Source organism: Tachysurus fulvidraco, chromosome 1 (genome assembly GCF_022655615.1).
Source record: "Tachysurus fulvidraco isolate hzauxx_2018 chromosome 1, HZAU_PFXX_2.0, whole genome shotgun sequence".
Taxonomy (NCBI): domain Eukaryota; kingdom Metazoa; phylum Chordata; class Actinopteri; order Siluriformes; family Bagridae; genus Tachysurus; species Tachysurus fulvidraco.
Genome location: NC_062518.1, coordinates 46,277,859 through 46,294,788, shown reverse-complemented (window position 1 = coordinate 46,294,788; position 16,930 = coordinate 46,277,859). Strand labels below are relative to the sequence as shown.

The following is a 16,930-nucleotide window of genomic DNA, read 5'->3' as shown; positions in this document are numbered from 1 at the left end:
CTGTTTGTTTTAGTTTACGTTGTCATGTGGGTTTTTGTTCTGATTCATGTCTTGTCTCCGCCCCTGTCCTGTCATTGGTTGTTGTTCTAATGTATCTGGATTATTCTCACCTGTTTTCACTTTCACCCTTGATTTGTCAGTGTATTTAAATCCCTTTTTACTTTACCATGTACAGTATTTGTCTTGTAACTGTTGTTACTGCTGTGTGTTTAGTCTGCAGATGTCCTGATCTAGTGTTTGTTTTTGACTCATTTCTGTATTACAGTTTTATAATTTCTTTTTTCTATGTAAATAAATGAACTTCTACACTTGTATCTGCTTCCAGCCCTCTAATGTGACAGGAACAGGAACTAAATACACCAGGTTATGTATGTAACCCAGTTCGCTGAGAAGGGAAGGAGACACTGCATCAGTTCTGATGCTATAGGAATGCTTCTGTGTCTGAAGCTCTGTGTGCACACACGCCATTTAATGGCTCGGGAAGGAGTGATTAAGCACCAGTAAGTCCATATAAGGGCATCAGAGATGGCAAAGATGGCTCAGGCTGCTTGACGCGGCAGGGAGAGACTCTCAGACCGCTGCCGACTGACATTTTTTCTCCTGGTGCCTGTCGACGACAGTACTCACTGCGTCTCCGAACAAGCCCTAAGGTGCAACCGGGGCATCCAGGATCTTTAATGTCAGTTAAAGTGAGCCACAGGTGCCTCGCCGTGGTAACCAGCGCAGCCACTGAATGGCCTATGGAGCGGGCTGTCTGCTTTGTGCTACGAAGAGCAATGTCAGTGGCTCGGCGGAGCTCAGATACCACCTGAGGTTCCAATCCCCCGCCACCGTCGAGCTCTGTAAGCAGGTCAGCTTGGCAGGCCTGCAAAAACGGCATGGTGTGCAGGGCTGCACCTGCTTGGCCTGCTGTCGCGTAGGCCTTACCCAGGAGGGCTGAAGTGGTTCCACAAGGTTTGGATGGATGGGCAGGCTTCCTCCATGCGGTTGATGTAGGTGAGAGATAGCCCGCAAGCGTCTCTTCAATCCTAGGCATCGTCCCATACCCATTGCTGTCAAGCCCTATAATGGCCGAAAAGTCAGACATGGCAGCGGATAAAATACGTGCTAAAAATGGACTTTTCCACGACCTCGACACCTCAGCATGGAGGTCTGTGCGTGAGGGTGGCTTGCGGCCTGAACTCAGAAAGTGGTTGTCTAGCTTAGAACGAACGACACCAACTTCGTCTGCAGGCCAATCTAATTTTCATCTAGACACAGCACATGTCACTGCCTTGAGGAGCTCCTCAAACGCCACTGATCTTCAGGTGAAGCTCCTCCATGCCCATATCGAGCTCCTCAGATCAGACATTGAAGTTATATGGACTTACTGGCGTGTAAACACTCCGTCAAGTGTCCTTCCCGAATCATTAAATGGCCTGTGTGCACACAGAGTTTCAGACACAAATTCCTTACAGAAGCATTCCCATAGCTTCAGCACTGCGACGAAAGGGAACTAGTTTGTCAGAATTTCCACAACAGTAAATGTAACTATTAATGAAGGAAATGTTCAGTGCGTCATTTATTAATAATTTCAATTATAATCATTGGCACATGCTGATTAAAATAATCTGTACTCCATGGTAGAAACAGTAACTCTATAACAGTGTTAGACACATTGTTTTATAAAAGAAGAAAAAAATTATAAACAATATACAATTCAAAGTGAGAGATTATATTCAGTTCATTTCAGTCAAAAAAAAAGATCTTGTATTTCCTGTGTAACAGAGAGACCACAGACAGTACTGAGTGTATCTCCACACAGCTGGCTGACTGAAGGAGACTCGGTGACTCTAAGCTGTGAGGTTACAGACTCCTCCACAGACTGGACATTCAGCTGGTACACAGATGTTCCCTACAGAGACGGATTAACTGAAATAAATAATAATCATGGCTATATTGTGTATGTGGAGCTCCTCTCAGACAGCAGCAGAGGATCTGGAGGCAAATACACTCTCAGTCCTGCTGCTCTTAAACACACAGGAGTTTATATGTGCAGAGGAGAGAGAGGAGAACCAGCCCTTCACACACAGTACAGCAATCTACAGCCACTATGGATCACTGGTGAGGAAAATTAACTGTTGTGTTGAAGTGTAGACTTTAAAAGTGTGAATGTAACATCAGATTAATACAGTATTTATTTAATCATGTGCATAATTAGGTTATAAAGTATGTGTATGGTACACATATCATCGTTGTCGGGCGGAAACCTTGTATGTGAAGATTTTGTCAATTTCATATTTTTTCACATACCGATGCTATTGGTCAGTCCGCACCATGGTCTGTTATTTTTACAAGTTATTAACCAATCTAAAGTCTTGAAAATAGCTTGAGCACAAATCTCTTAACTCCACTGGACACTTCAACTGTCCACCTCTTTTTCACTCTGCGGGAGAGCTTCATGGCATATTCTCAAGTTTAAGAGTCGCAACGAATCAACACGTCTTCTGAGGTAAATGTCTTCAAAACACTGGGCTCAAAGAAAAAAAAAAATCTTGACCCCTGCTGGTGCTTGTCTGAGGACAGGAATTTAGCGCAAGACAATCCACTGCAACATGGACTAAACCCTGTGCATTGCAGATAAGATACAACATTTTTTTTAATTTCCTGAAAAATAATGGTTTTGGACATACATGGATTTCGCCCGAAAGCGACGATATATAGGACTCAGAACATGGTTGAGGATTTCTGTGAAGGAGGATTTTATTAAAAGTCAGAGAAGGTAAACATTCTGTATGTGGCCAAGTATACATAAATTATTCAGAGATAATGTCTTCAGAAAATGTCTTCTAAACAGATACAGGTACAAATAGGAGGTAAATATATTTATGGTATAAAATCATAATCATAATCCTGTACATTGGCTCATTTGACTGTGCTAATTGTCTAATCATTTACAGTAGAATTTTGTAACAGAATAAAACAGCTTTTTGCTGGAAAATAAATACTGCAATTTATATCACATTACAGTCATTTCCTTGTTTTCTGCCTCATTATTTTGTTTATTGACACTTTAAATGGTTCTTTTCTGTGTTTAAGGTGAATCTCCTCCAGTCTCTCTGATCATCAATCCCAGCAGAACTCAACACTGTACTAATGACTCTCTCTCAGCTGTGAGGACCAGAGTAAGTCTACTGGATGGACAGTGAGACGATACACACACAGTGAGAGAGTGTTAGATTGTTCACACTGGGGATCAGTTACAGGATCTACATGTAACATCAGCTTCCTCTCCACATCCTACACTGGAGTTTACTGGTGTGTGTCTGAATCTGGAGAAAACAGTAATCCTGTCAACATCACAGTGCATGGTGAGTATTCATGTAGTGTGTTTAAAGACAAAAACATTTTTCTTAAGATTTAGATGGAACACCTCCAGACTCCACAGGTTTAAAGGGTTTTTAGTTATATAGAGATAAATTAGAGAACTTTATTTATTATCTACAGACACATCATAGCATGTGGATTTCCTTGTTAGTGATTTTCTGTGTTCTAGATGGTGATGTGATCCTGGAGAGTCCTGTCCATCCTGTGACTGAGGGACATCCTCTGACTCTACGCTGTTTATATCACAACCCAAGTCTCTCAAACCTCCGAGCTGATTTCTATAAAGATGGATCAGTTCTCCAGAACCAGACTACAGGAGAGATGATCATCCAAACTGTCTCAAAGTCAGATGAAGGTTTCTACCACTGTGAACACCCAGAGAGAGGAGAGTCACTGAAAAGCTGGGTCTCAGTCAGATGTGAGAAACCTTTTGAGAGTTTATTTTTTATTTGATTCGCTTATTAAAGAGTTTCTATGTTTAATATCTGAAATTCTGCCCTTTTTCTTCTCAGTCTCAGGTCCTATAACCAATGATAGAACATTAGGACTGGTTGTTGGTTTGGGATTTTTGTTCATCGCTTTTCTGATCTTAATGATGCTGCTGTGGTCCTACAAAAGAAAAAAAGGTCAGATTACTACATTAGCTATGTTATGTAGAATATAACCAAAATTGCAAAAGAATAAAGCAAATTTTGATGTATCACATAATCATGGACAATAACTAAAGGTAAACAATAACTAAGTGTTGAAGAACAGATCTTTAAGACTTAAGTCTATATTATACTGTGTGATATGAATCTGGAGACAGTGCAAGACATAGTTAATTCTGTGTACAGTAGATTCTAAAAAATATAAAACATATTTGCACATACTAAATATAGAACTATTAGCTGTAATGTAGTGAATACTATATAGTCATATAATACATTGTTATAAACCAACAACATGTAAAATTTGAAAATGTTGTGATCACGAGAATTCAATAAAGAAAAAAAAAAAGACTCCATGGCCTCTGTATATTTAATTATTGTTTAATTATTGCTTAAATACAAGTACTAAATATTATGCTATACATATAGTTTCTTGGTAAATGAGTACTTATAGTATCTATAGTTAATCATTATTTTTATTCTTTTTTTTTATTTTTTTCATTTTATATTTATTTTTATTTTTATATACTTATAGTACTGTATCTTTAATTAATAATTATTTTTATTACTACTGTATAATTGAATTTTTTGTACGCTGTATTTAATATACAATGTATTTGTCAGTATGTACTGTACTCTCTCTCTCTCTCTCTCTCTCTCTCTCTCTCTCTCTCTCTCTCTCTCTCTCTCTCTCTCTCTCTCTCTCTCTAGAAATGCAGAGAACCAATCAGACATCAGAACGGAATCAGAACCAGTCAGGAGCTGAAGACTCTCAGTCAGGACACACACCACTTCAGGCTGGTCAGACACTGTTTCAATGACTGTTTATTTCTATCTTTAATGAATTTCTTTTAGTATTTTTCTGAGACTTTCTTCTGTGTGTTTTGTGTAGGGAGTGCTAATATTCATGACACTGTGGATGAGTCAGCCATGAGAGGAACAGGTAGCTTTATTTCCTTTCACACATTTACTCTTGCATTAGAGATTAACTATTAAATACTCTAGATTAACTCTATACAGTAAAGTACAGAAGTGTCTTGTAGAGACCAACACACTGCACTGTGTTCAGGTGAAGCTGCAGCTGAGATCAACGAAGCCATTTACACAAAGGTCATGAAGAAAAAGAAAGCAAACTGGAACAATGGTAGATTATTTCTAATGCTGTTGCATTTCATAGAATTATTAAAAATAAATAAAAATAGCAAATTACCCTGGAAGTCTTCAGCATGTTCAATCATATCTTTACATTTTTCCTGTGATTCAGATGATTTACTTTCAGCACAGGTTTGTTTAAAAAGCTAGTGATGTGTTATCACACATGGTGAAGATTCCACATGCTGAATGATAAAGGAAGCTAAAAACCTAAAAGAGTTTAACGATCTACTCTAAAAAACATCTGCTAGGACTCAGTGTAGTTTTGGCAGGAGACTGATAATGACTGATTTTTAGGTTGATGAGTTATGACTGATGTATTAAAAGGCTACAGATCATTGGGATGGTTTTGTTCTCTTCTACTGCAGGTGCTGACACTGATGTAACTTATGCTGAGATTGAACTGAAACCAATGCTAAAAACAAAGAGAATAAAAGGTAGGGCAAGATGAAGAAATTATATTTATTTCATATAAGAAATAAAACACTGTATCGACAGCAGGTATTGTGAATAACAGATTTACCAGCCTGTTAAACCTGCAATTAAGAAAAGTTTTCATTTTCCTATAATAGTACATTCTCAAGTGTATTACTCACCTTATATCACAGCAATGTTTATGGTCATGTTTAAAAAGGAGCCAAAGAACACCTTCTGACCAAACAGTCATGAGAATTTAGCAGCGCTGTGGTATATCATGTATTTTTAGTCATTTAGATGAGTAGTTTGTTTTTTTTCAGGAAATTAATCAGTGAGATGTTTCTTCCTTCCAACTAGAGACGGCCGATGTGGGTGATGAGACTGTATACTCAGAGGTGCGGATGCACATGAAGGTAAACCTCTTGACATTTATAAATCTTAAAATACAATCACAACACCCTGAAGTAAGAAACATTCAAAAGTGCATTAGGTAGAATTTCTACACACCATTAGAACGTGAACCAAAAAAACATTACAAATGTTTTAATTCTTGACTTTCATATCCATGTACGCAAAATCCTGTCTTTCAAAATCTGTGGTGGTCAGAAGTGTTCATCCATGTTAGTTGGTATCTGTTTATGAAATGTTCTATCGATACATTCTGCTTGAGCAGTTAGCTATGAACATGCAAGCCTAATAATTTACTGCTTTTTTTTTTTTTTGCTGCTTATAGTTTGTACCATAATTGATGGCAATATCATGAGAAATGTTTTTCTAGTCATATTTATGCAGTTATGTTTTCTTTCTCTGCAGTGAGCTGTGTGTCTATGTACACTGATGAAGCCAGTGTCATCAAATAGATTGTGTTTGCCTTCTGTATTGTTCCCCTAAAATATTCAGCTGTTAATCTTTTAAATTGATATTTTATAAGCTTGTATGATGCCAAACCTGGCAGCTACTCTGAGAATTTGTTTAAACAATAACTCATTTATGCCACAACATCATGCTGTCCCTGGAGATGTGTCACAAAAGTTCAGTCATTGGATCAAGTCTTAACCCTGCAGCTCCACCTATAGGCATTCTTGCCCTTAACAGAATAACATCCCAGGAAAGTGTGACTTACCTAAGTTTTATTGATTAAATTCCTTTAGTAAGATGCTTAAAAATTAGTAGTGGCATACTGAGTTTTTCATCATTGCTAACAAGCATTTAATTTAGTTTTTAAGAATTAGTTTGACTGTCAGTACTTTATGTCAAATAACCAATGAACTGTAGTTTGGGTGTAAAAGATTATCACCCCTAGTGTGTATAATGATGTACAGCATAAAATATATAGTGTATATTTGAGTTGGACATTTCCTGCTGGGTATAAACATGCAAAGCATTTAATTGAAAGAAATTTTAATGATGAATTAATGATGCAATTTATATCACAACATGGCTTTAAAATTATGTTGCATAGATAATAACTTAATTATGTTGCATAATAACAAACTTCAGATAATAACACAAATGCTTCACACCTTTTTTGCTTATTTGATAATATATTTTAAAAAAAAAGTATTCTATTATTCTGTTTTTTTTTCTGTGCAGTTGGTACTATGTTCAACTTATAGATGAACTAGTCATTTACTAGTCATTCTTGTTGTGTTACACACATTTGTCATGCTTACAACCCCAGTGTTCAGTTTGGCCTCCGAACAACTTCATGTTCTGTGTTAATGTCAGCAACGCGGGGATAAAAACAGACCCAACCGCTGGATAGTGTAAAAATAAACAGGATTTATTAACATAAAAAAACAAACAAAGACACAGACAATACCATAGCAGACAAAAGACTACATCAGAAGACAAGGATTCCACGCTGCCATAGGCAACGCGGCACAGTTAAATAGACAGGACAATGAACACATCAGGAGCAGGTGTGCACAGATGGGGAGGAGTAAACAAGGGCGGGGCAGACAGTTACCCAATTACTGACTGCAAACACCCGGCCTCAGTTACCTACAGTATATACACTCATGACCACCCTCACTTCACATACACATTGTGAAGTATACACTTTATATTGTTATGTTGATACCAAGCCTTTGTTTTATGATCTTGTTTCTGGTTTTCCTGTCTTGCTTTTTCCAGCCTTAGTCCATGATTATTAGAAGATGAAGCCTTCATTTTTTTCACATCTCCATTACAGCCTGAACCTTACTTTGACCTTGTTTCTGCTTGATATTTCTTTATTACTGCATTCAACAAATATTGCTTATGTGCACTTATGTTTGTACCTGCAAACTTTACTTAATTGTTTTAGTAGTTTTTATTCTTTTCCTGGCACCACTGGCTTGAGCGTGGCAAACACGGAAACCTCTGAGTATTTCAGAACTGCCAAGTGCAAATTCCCCAAACATCTTTTCATTTCATCATTTCCCAAACTTCTGGCTATGTTTCTCTGCATATTTTTAGTTTGCCTGTCTTATTGCCTTGGATCCAAAAATATCAAAGCTAATGCCCTCTTCCATATTCTTGGGAGTTATGTTGCATATCATGCATTCAGATAACAACACAAATACTCTGCACTTTTACTGCTTATTTGATAATGCATTTGTAAAAAAAAAAAAAAATAAAAAAAAAAAAAATAATAATAATAATAATAATAATAATAATAATAAAAACCTTTTTTACATTCCATAATTTTTTTTGTTTGTTTGTATTTCATCTGTCCAGTTTGTACTATGTTCAACTTATAGATTAAGAAAAATAAATGTACTATTTGCTCTTGTTGTGTTACACACATTTGTCATGTCTACAACTCCAGACTTCAGTGTGGCCTACAAACAACTTCATGTTCACAGTTACCCAATAACTGATTGCAAACACCCGGACTCAATTCCCTATATATTATTATAAACACTTGTAGGGTTTGTGGCTGCATACACACATTAATTATATTAGATCACACGACCAGAACATGTTCATTACAAAAATACTTGATATTAGAAGAGTATATTTTGTGTTTTAATCACTTTTACTGATACAGTAAACCTCTGAACCACTCAAGGCATACAACTTACCAACAACAGAGACTGTTTAATAAATGCATCTTTGTAATGAATCTCTTCTTCATGTGAATGATGTGGTTTCACTCTGCAACTGATTCCACACTGAAACATCCTGTAATAGTTACATCATTTGTGTGTAAGATTTAAAAGTCAGGTATTTTAACTGAAAAATGCTCTCTGTCAGATGTCATTAGTTTATTTTAGTTATGTTTCGTTTATAAATGAATTGTTCTTGTTCACTTCCAAGTACTGACTAATATTATTCATTGAAGTACTGACTGTAAAACACATGACTGCTTTGTCAGATTTTTCCTGCTTTATAAAGACTACATTAGCCTGCATGCTGTGAAGGAGTAAATCATTGTTGGATGTATTGAACGAATCCACCTCTTACTAGTCAGGATTAAAACCATACAGCAGTTACCAATAGAGGGAGTCAAAGACATTTTAGTTTCACTTTTCAATCACTGACCACCACATACTGAGTTACTGTAACCTTCCTGTCAGCTCCAAGCAGTCTGGCCATCATCCTCTGTCCTCTCTCACCAACAAGGCTGAGAACAGAGTCTGCATGATGTGCAAATGTATGAATTGTGGTTTTCTACACGATTGGCTGATTTTCATAATTGCACAAATGAGAATGTAAATAATAAGATAGTGGGAAATGAATGTATATTTAGATATTTTGCCTATTTTCTACAATTGCTCAATGTGTTAGTATTCATTATACTGTAAATTATGTCTTAATGTGAAATAAGCAAAATTATACATTATATTGTAAGACGAATATATTGACTTTGTTTCACACACACACACACACACACACACACACACACACACACACACACACACACACACACACACACACACACACATACATGTGACTGTTTCATACACTTATTCAAAGCTTTCAAACTTGTCATCATTCTTGACTGCTACAATGAATTGTGACCCTGAGCTATGTGTGAACTCCTGCCTCTTCTGTGCCTTGTGAACAGATATTTTCTAAGGCTCGTAAAGTGGTCAGCAAGAAGTGAAATAGGCTCAGCTTCAGAACTGTGGACAAAAACTAGTTTTTAAATAAAAATCAAACCACAAAATCATTACCCATAAACTTGTTTTTAAATGAAAATCATTTCCCCCGAGCTTTCACTGTGTCTGCGTATCTTTAAGCAGTGTCACTGTCATTTACATATATACTCCCACTGTTTCAAAGCATTGCACTGGTCCCAGTTCCCAAGCACCAGTCATTCAAAATAACACTTCTTGCTTTGAACACAACCATGATTACGCACAAAGCCTCCATTAGCCTTGCCCATATACAGTAGGTTGGTCTGTAGGCTAGATTTATTATAATTTTGTAAATATGTGCATGTGTGGACGCGTGTGTGTGTTTTATTTTTGAAAACAGTTAAGATAAGGATTTTGAGTATATTAACATCAAGTCACTAAACCATAAGTAAAGACTTTAGACTCTATAAACAGACAACATCAACTGGGACTCCAGGTCACTGGTGTTTAGAAAAGTAGCTTTTATTGTCACTTGAACCACATACAGCTGGTACAGTACACAGTAAAATGAAACAACTTTCCTCCAGGATCATGGTGCTACAAACAACTATAGGAGACAACACAGAACTAAGTTCACTGACATAGGACATGGGATTAATTTCATTTAATTTCATCAAATTTAGCCCCTTACATCACATGGAGGTAACCTGCTGCCTGATCTGGTTTGCACATGCGTGAACACAATATTTTTTTGTCATCTAGGTAAAGCACCATTTAGACAAACTTGATGGTAATGATTAGATTCTCTTTGTGTCTTCATTAGAGTGAGTGGTGGGGTATGAAGTTCATCTGCAGTCTGAATGTCCTGAGTGATGATCTTATTGTGTGATTATCACATTGAGTGTACTTTATCATGACTGTTCAGGTGGATCAGTGTCTCCATATCTGTTATGAGAAGGTTTTAGTTTGATGTGTAAATACTCTCAGTAACTATGATAGTTCAACAGGTAAGAGTACAAGTAAAACAAGTTTAAAGCACAAGGTTTAATCATCTAATGAGTGTAAAGGAGTCTGTAGTGTCAGAATCTGTTGGTGATGATGGTCTCTTCTGATGGTCACCTTCTGGTCATGTATCCTGTATACAGAAAGCTTATTAGCATTAACTAGAAATTCAGAGAAAATGCCTTATAACCTATATTTCTACTTTTGTTACTTTTATGGTCAGTAAGAGAAACATCTCTGTACATCATTTTCACTATCATACACATTGATACCAAAGTAATAGATAACATTAAAAATATCATTAATGATTATTTGTGAATCTGTGTGAAAAAATGAAAAAAATAATTTTGCAAAAACAAACACTTCTCTTTAGTCCTGTATATGTAACGGGAATAATTATTCTCGTATAGTAAGGGAATAAATTTGTGCTGCCCTGGAAGACTGAGTAACGAAAGGATCTTTGTCCTCGCCCCCAGTGCTTTTAGTCTTTGTACACGACGGATTTTGTATGTTGTTTCCTACCTTATGAGTGAATGGCCCTACAGACTGACAAGGGTAGGCTCCAGTTAGTTTAACGTCACGAGAAAGCCTTCTGAAGTAAAACTATATGTGAGACAGAATTATATATGAAAAGTTCACATACTCCTCCCTCCCCAAGTCTATTAAGGTAGGTGAGACACCCTTACTCCCTGACAGACTTCACTTAAAGATTACACTTCAGGTAAGTATAAGGAAATATAAACCTTGTTTATATTCTCTATAAAATTTCTTAAACAAGAATTAGTCTCAATACTAAATATAATGAAAACATCAAAGAAAAATAAACAGAAAAGTTACATAAACAAATGTATCGCGTGGATTTCTTTGTACTGTCACCCAAACACAATCACTTTCAGTAGCAGTATCACAATGAATCAATCAAATTAATCACATAGGAGCAAATAATAAACAAATCACTCTTGAGACGAATCAGCTGAGATATCTTTTGGATGGCAGGGTAAACTCAAATTCAAATCTTCTCAAAACAGTGCTTTACATCACGAACATATACAGCAGCCGATATTGAGCACTCACGAGCGTGCTTGCAGCTAGCATACAGTTGCTGCCTCACTCCACCAACGGCTAAGCTTCTCAGAAATCAATCGACCCAAAACGCAGTCTTTAACTGTGAAGAACTTACAGTCCACAAAACAGTGCTGTCCTTTATCCGACTAAAGCTCCGATCTAAGTTAGTTCTCTTAAAGAAATCTTATAGAACATCTTCTCAGACGTGACACGACACTCACTTCTGCTTTTAATTTTTTTTTTTTTTTGCTGAGCGTGCTCCTTTTTTCCCTACTCTTGCCACACGCATGAAAACCAGTCTGCTTGTCATAATAAAATTCTCTTAAAAACAATTACTATAAAAAATAGATACTGTTACATATACAAAGAGCAGTGAAAGTGTTAGAGGCCTCAGAGTAGAGAGCAGGACACGGATGTAGTTCATTATCTATTTTCATGTTGTTGTCCAAATACAGGTGTGAAAAAAGGGGAGAAGGTGTGAAAATAACTGAGGGATAATATTTTTTTTTAAATAATATTTTTAGGGTGTTCAGAGAGATAAAACCCCTGACCATACCCTTACTAGTGTAACGTCCTTTTCTATTTGTTTTCTGTTTTGGGGAGGTGTTTGTGTTTCTGTGCAGGATAAACCCTGATTGGTTCCTGAGGTTTACCTGGTGCCACATCCTGCTGGTCAGCTGACTCCCTCTGGCCTATAAAATCCTCCACCACCACTTCCTGCTTAGTTTTTTTTTTTTTTTTTTGGTCTCATTTGCTGCGGTTACTTGTTTGCTACTAACTAGTTTGTGAATTATTCTGTGTATTTGTATGCTTAGCATTCCCTGTTAATACCGACTCCTGCCTGTTCTTTTGACTTTGATTCTGGATTGCCCTTGTTTGGATTGCTAATCTGTATATAGTTGTACATAGTGTTCTTGGGGAGGTAGGGAGACCGATGCCATTTTGTTTGTACCTTTTCTTGATTGTGTTTTTGTTCAGGGAGTTAGGGAAGTGATTTGTATTTTCTTTTGTTTAGTAGGGAAGTAAAAGGGTGCAACTAATAGCTGTTTTGTTTGTTATTTTGTCCTTGTCGGCTCCTGAAGACATACCCCCACTTGTACACTTGTTTTCCCATTAAAATATTGTTCTTTCAGCTACCCCTGGTTTCTTGTTCCTGTTCATGTTTCGCCTTCACCCCAGACGGGGCATAACACTAGCCACTACACTTTTACGATTAATGGGAATATTATACTTTTACTCTCCTAAATCGTGATTTGGTATAAAATATCACAGTTAATAAATTAGTCTGAGTGTGAGTAGCACATGCATGAATGCATCCACCATGTTGTAGAACTAGGAAGTGCAACGACACTTGAACAAATCTGCAGTACTGCAGTAAAAGTTTCTTTTAACCTATCCATGTTAGCATTAACTAGACATGCTGAGAAAATGCCTTTTAACCTACATTTACATTTTTATTACTACATACAGAGCAGTGACCATGTTAGAGGCCTGAGGACAGAGAGCAGGTCATGGATGTGGTTTATTTTCTAATTTTAATGTTGTGGTGCACATTCAGCTGTGAAACAGCAGAGGAGGTGTGAAGATGTTGGTGTGAAATCAGTAACTACCTTTTAACTGTTGACACTAAATTTAACTCCACTGACATAATTCAATCAATCAATTTGGCTCCTGCGATGGGTAGGGGGGTGTCCCATCCCTGTGCGTTGAGCCGACCAAATGAACTAGTTGTTTCCAGCACTGACGGTCTTGTGCCAGCTGCTCTGCATCCTCTATAGCAACTCCTTGTTGTTGAAGGTCGCCCGCAAGGATGTCAAGCCATCGCGTGCGGGGTTTACCTCGTGGTCGTCTCCAGCCTGCAGCCCTCGGATCAAACTGGAGAATAGCTCTCGTCGGATGGTCAGAAGGGAGGCGGAGGACATGGCCAAGCCAGCGGGTGCGATGTTGTGCGGCCAGGGAGGATGCTCTGGGCTGGCACGTGCGAGCTCTAAGCATTTGATTGGAAACCCGCTGGGGCCACCTGATGTTCTCGATGGTTCTGAGAGCCCTGCTATCAAAGCCATCTAATCTTGCAGCCAGTGTCTTGTTTAAGGGCCAAGTCTCCGAGCCATATAGCAGGATGGAGAGTACTGCCGAGTTGTAAATCCGGAGCTTCGTCTTGCGTGAGATATTCTGGTGCCGCCAGAGTGGTTTCCAGAGAGACTGCAGAGCTGATGCAGCCAGGGCTCTTCTGTGGGTAATCTATTGTCTGTCACTATTGTCTGTCACTATGGATCCCAGATACACAAAATTCTTGACAAGTTTCACAAAGTCATTGCTAAGCCACAGGGAAGGTGGATGTGGTTTGTCACCGGCATACATGAACTTGGTTTTTGTCCAGCTCACCTGGAGGCCGAGCTTCTCCGACTCTTCACTGTATATGGCCAGAGCGTCTCTCAGCTGGCTGTAGGACGTGCTGAGCAGGATGGTGTCATCAGCGTACTCCAGGTCAGTCAGGTGGTAGCTGCCGATGGACACACTGGGGACCTGCTCACAAACCCTGGACTTCAGATGGTCAATGATGCAATTGAAGAGGTCAAGTGCAGCCACAAAGCCCTGGCGAATGCCACTGGAGATGGGAAACCAGTCTGAGTCTCTGCCGTTGATGTGGACACTGCTCTGAGTGTTGCTATAAAGCAGCTTGAACAGGGCAACTATCTTGAGTGGTACTCCAAGGGTGTGTAGGATACTCCACAGTGAAGTGTGGCAGATGGTATCAAAGGCAGACTTCAGATCTATGAATTCGATGTAAAGATGACGATCTTTACGGAATTCATAAGTCTTCTCTATCAGCAAGCGAACGGTGGAGATTTGGTCTATTGTAGAGCGATTAGGCATGAAGCCGGCCTGCTGGGGACGGCAGCTGCTTCTAATGGCTGGGAGAGCACGAGTAAGCAAGATCCTGGTAAAGAGCTTGCCGGGGATGGAGAGAAGGGTAATGCCTCTGTGGTTGCCGCAGACTATCCTGTCACCCTTACGTTTCCAGAAGGGCAAGATGACTCCTCTGGTCCATTCGCTGGGGAGCCTCTCTGTCTCCCACACATCATTGAATATGCGGGTAAGCCACTCAACAATGCTTTCACCGCCTGACTTTAGCATCTCTGCGGTAATTGCACATATGCCAGGGGCTTTCCTGTTGTTAAGTTTCCCCAGGGCAGCTCGCACTTCCTCAGGTGTGACAGGGCTTATACTGCAGGCAACAATACGGGCTGCAGCATTAGCTGCCAATGAGATGGTGGGATCAGCCGGGGAGGTGCCATGCTGCAGAAGGAGGCTGAAGTGCTCTTTCCAGCGTTCGAGGCAGTTTGCTTCAGTTGCTATAAGATTGCCATCAGAACTTCTCTCTATCCTCGACTATAGCCACATTGCATTCGCGGTTCAGTCGCTGATACTCTGTCAGGTCACCTCAGCGACAGGCCTCACGACGCCGGTCGATGATGTTAAGTGTTCTCTCCGATATCCAGGGCTTTTTCGGGGGAGGTCGAAAGTGTCCGAAGACATCGTGAGCTGACTGGATGATACTTTTGTTGTGAAAAATCCCATAACCCAGGAATGCGTTAAAAGCAGAGTGACATGCCTTAAGGCGATTATGATTGGAGTCATAAGACACATGGGAATAAACCCCAGATGTTGTAATAATCTTAAGGTAATACATAACTAGAGAATAAAATAACCACACTTAACCAGAGGCTGGATAGAAGGTGAGATGTTTATTATCAGAACTTAGAAAAGGGGGTAGTAGGAGTGTAATCTGGAGATCCAGGGTTAGAATCGGAGGAAGAAGATGCAAAGGTGGGAGAGAGGGGATGAACATAGGCATGATGAAGAGAGGGGATGAACATAGGCAACTCAAGCTGATGGCTGTCCTCATGCTCACCCTTGCTCCCTTGAGCTTGGGTGAGCATGAGGACAGCCATCAGCTTGAGTTCACTGGTCCATGAGGTTAACCAGAGGGGTTTGAGAGGAGGACGTGTGAGCAGGAGGAATCCTCACAATATGGGACGGCAGATAAGGATGCTCAGGCAGTTCAGGAGAACTGAGCTGTTCCAGAAGCGTAGTGAGCTCAGAGATGATATGAAGCAGTTGGAAGCGGTGATAGCCGGCCATGGCGTAAGCAGGCACAGGTTTTGGATAGGGAGAAGGAGAAGGGATCCGGCTGGTGTGACCAGGATGAATTGACTGACTCGAAGGTGAAGGATCTAGGGGGAGAGAAGAGTAACTTAGTAGAGATAGAGGAACTGAAGCTTGAGATATGTTAGCAAGCCCAGCCAGGAAAAAAAGGACAGGCTGAGATCATAAACAATTTAGCAGGCTTGAGGAGTCAAAGAACTCCACTTGTACACAAGCAATATTACAGCAGCAATAGATTAGCAATAGTAACAGTATAAAATAACGAATAGGTAAGAGCTTTTAACATAATATCGTGTGACATAAAATAGACTCATAGAGTGATTAATCCTCAGGACGGACGTCTGTCGTAAAAGACCGAGAGGCAAATAGCAAATGTGACTTTGATGAGAAAATGGAGCTCTTTTTGTGCACATTTGTAATAACAAATGTAAACTTGTTATGTAGAATGGAAAAGACAGTGGTTCTCAGACCTTGGCTCATAGCGATAACTTATGTAGAATGGAAAAAACCATTGTTCCCAGGCCTTAGCTCATAAATTGTTATGGAGAATGAAGAAGATCATGGTTCTCAGACCTTAGCTCATAGTGATAACTTGTTATGTAGAATGGAAAAGACATTGGTTCACAGACCTAGGCCCTGAGAAGTAAGGGGAGGAAAATCCATAAATGGGCATATGGGGAATAGGTAATGGGAAATAAGGGGAAATTAGGTCAGTGTATTTAGAAAACATAGGAGGTGATGCCGATAAAAAAGTGGGGGCACCGTGGGACTCCAAGAAATACTGGGAACCAAAGAGGGGGCTAGGAGCGCTAGGGTATATATCTTGAGAAGATATCTGGGGCTCGCGGGTCAAGGTGGGTGTTTTTATTTTTGCAAGGATGTCGCGAGAGTTCTTGTTTTTCTTGATTGATTTTGCATGACATGCTCTTTTTGGGGGTTTTCATTTGTTACTTTCAATTTGGCAATTTCTCTTAAAAATTGTTGGCTGATTGACCACAATAAAGAAGTTTGCTCATTCTCATCCAGGTCTCAGGAGTTTTC

The 16,930-nt window shown here is 39.2% G+C and overlaps 1 protein-coding gene across 1 annotated transcript in view; it reads left to right on the top strand.

Moving 5' to 3' along the window:
* LOC113633973 (B-cell receptor CD22-like) overlaps window positions 1-16,930 on the top strand; it is a 352,956-nt gene that overhangs the window by 239,280 nt on the left and 96,746 nt on the right. The window lies entirely within an intron of this gene.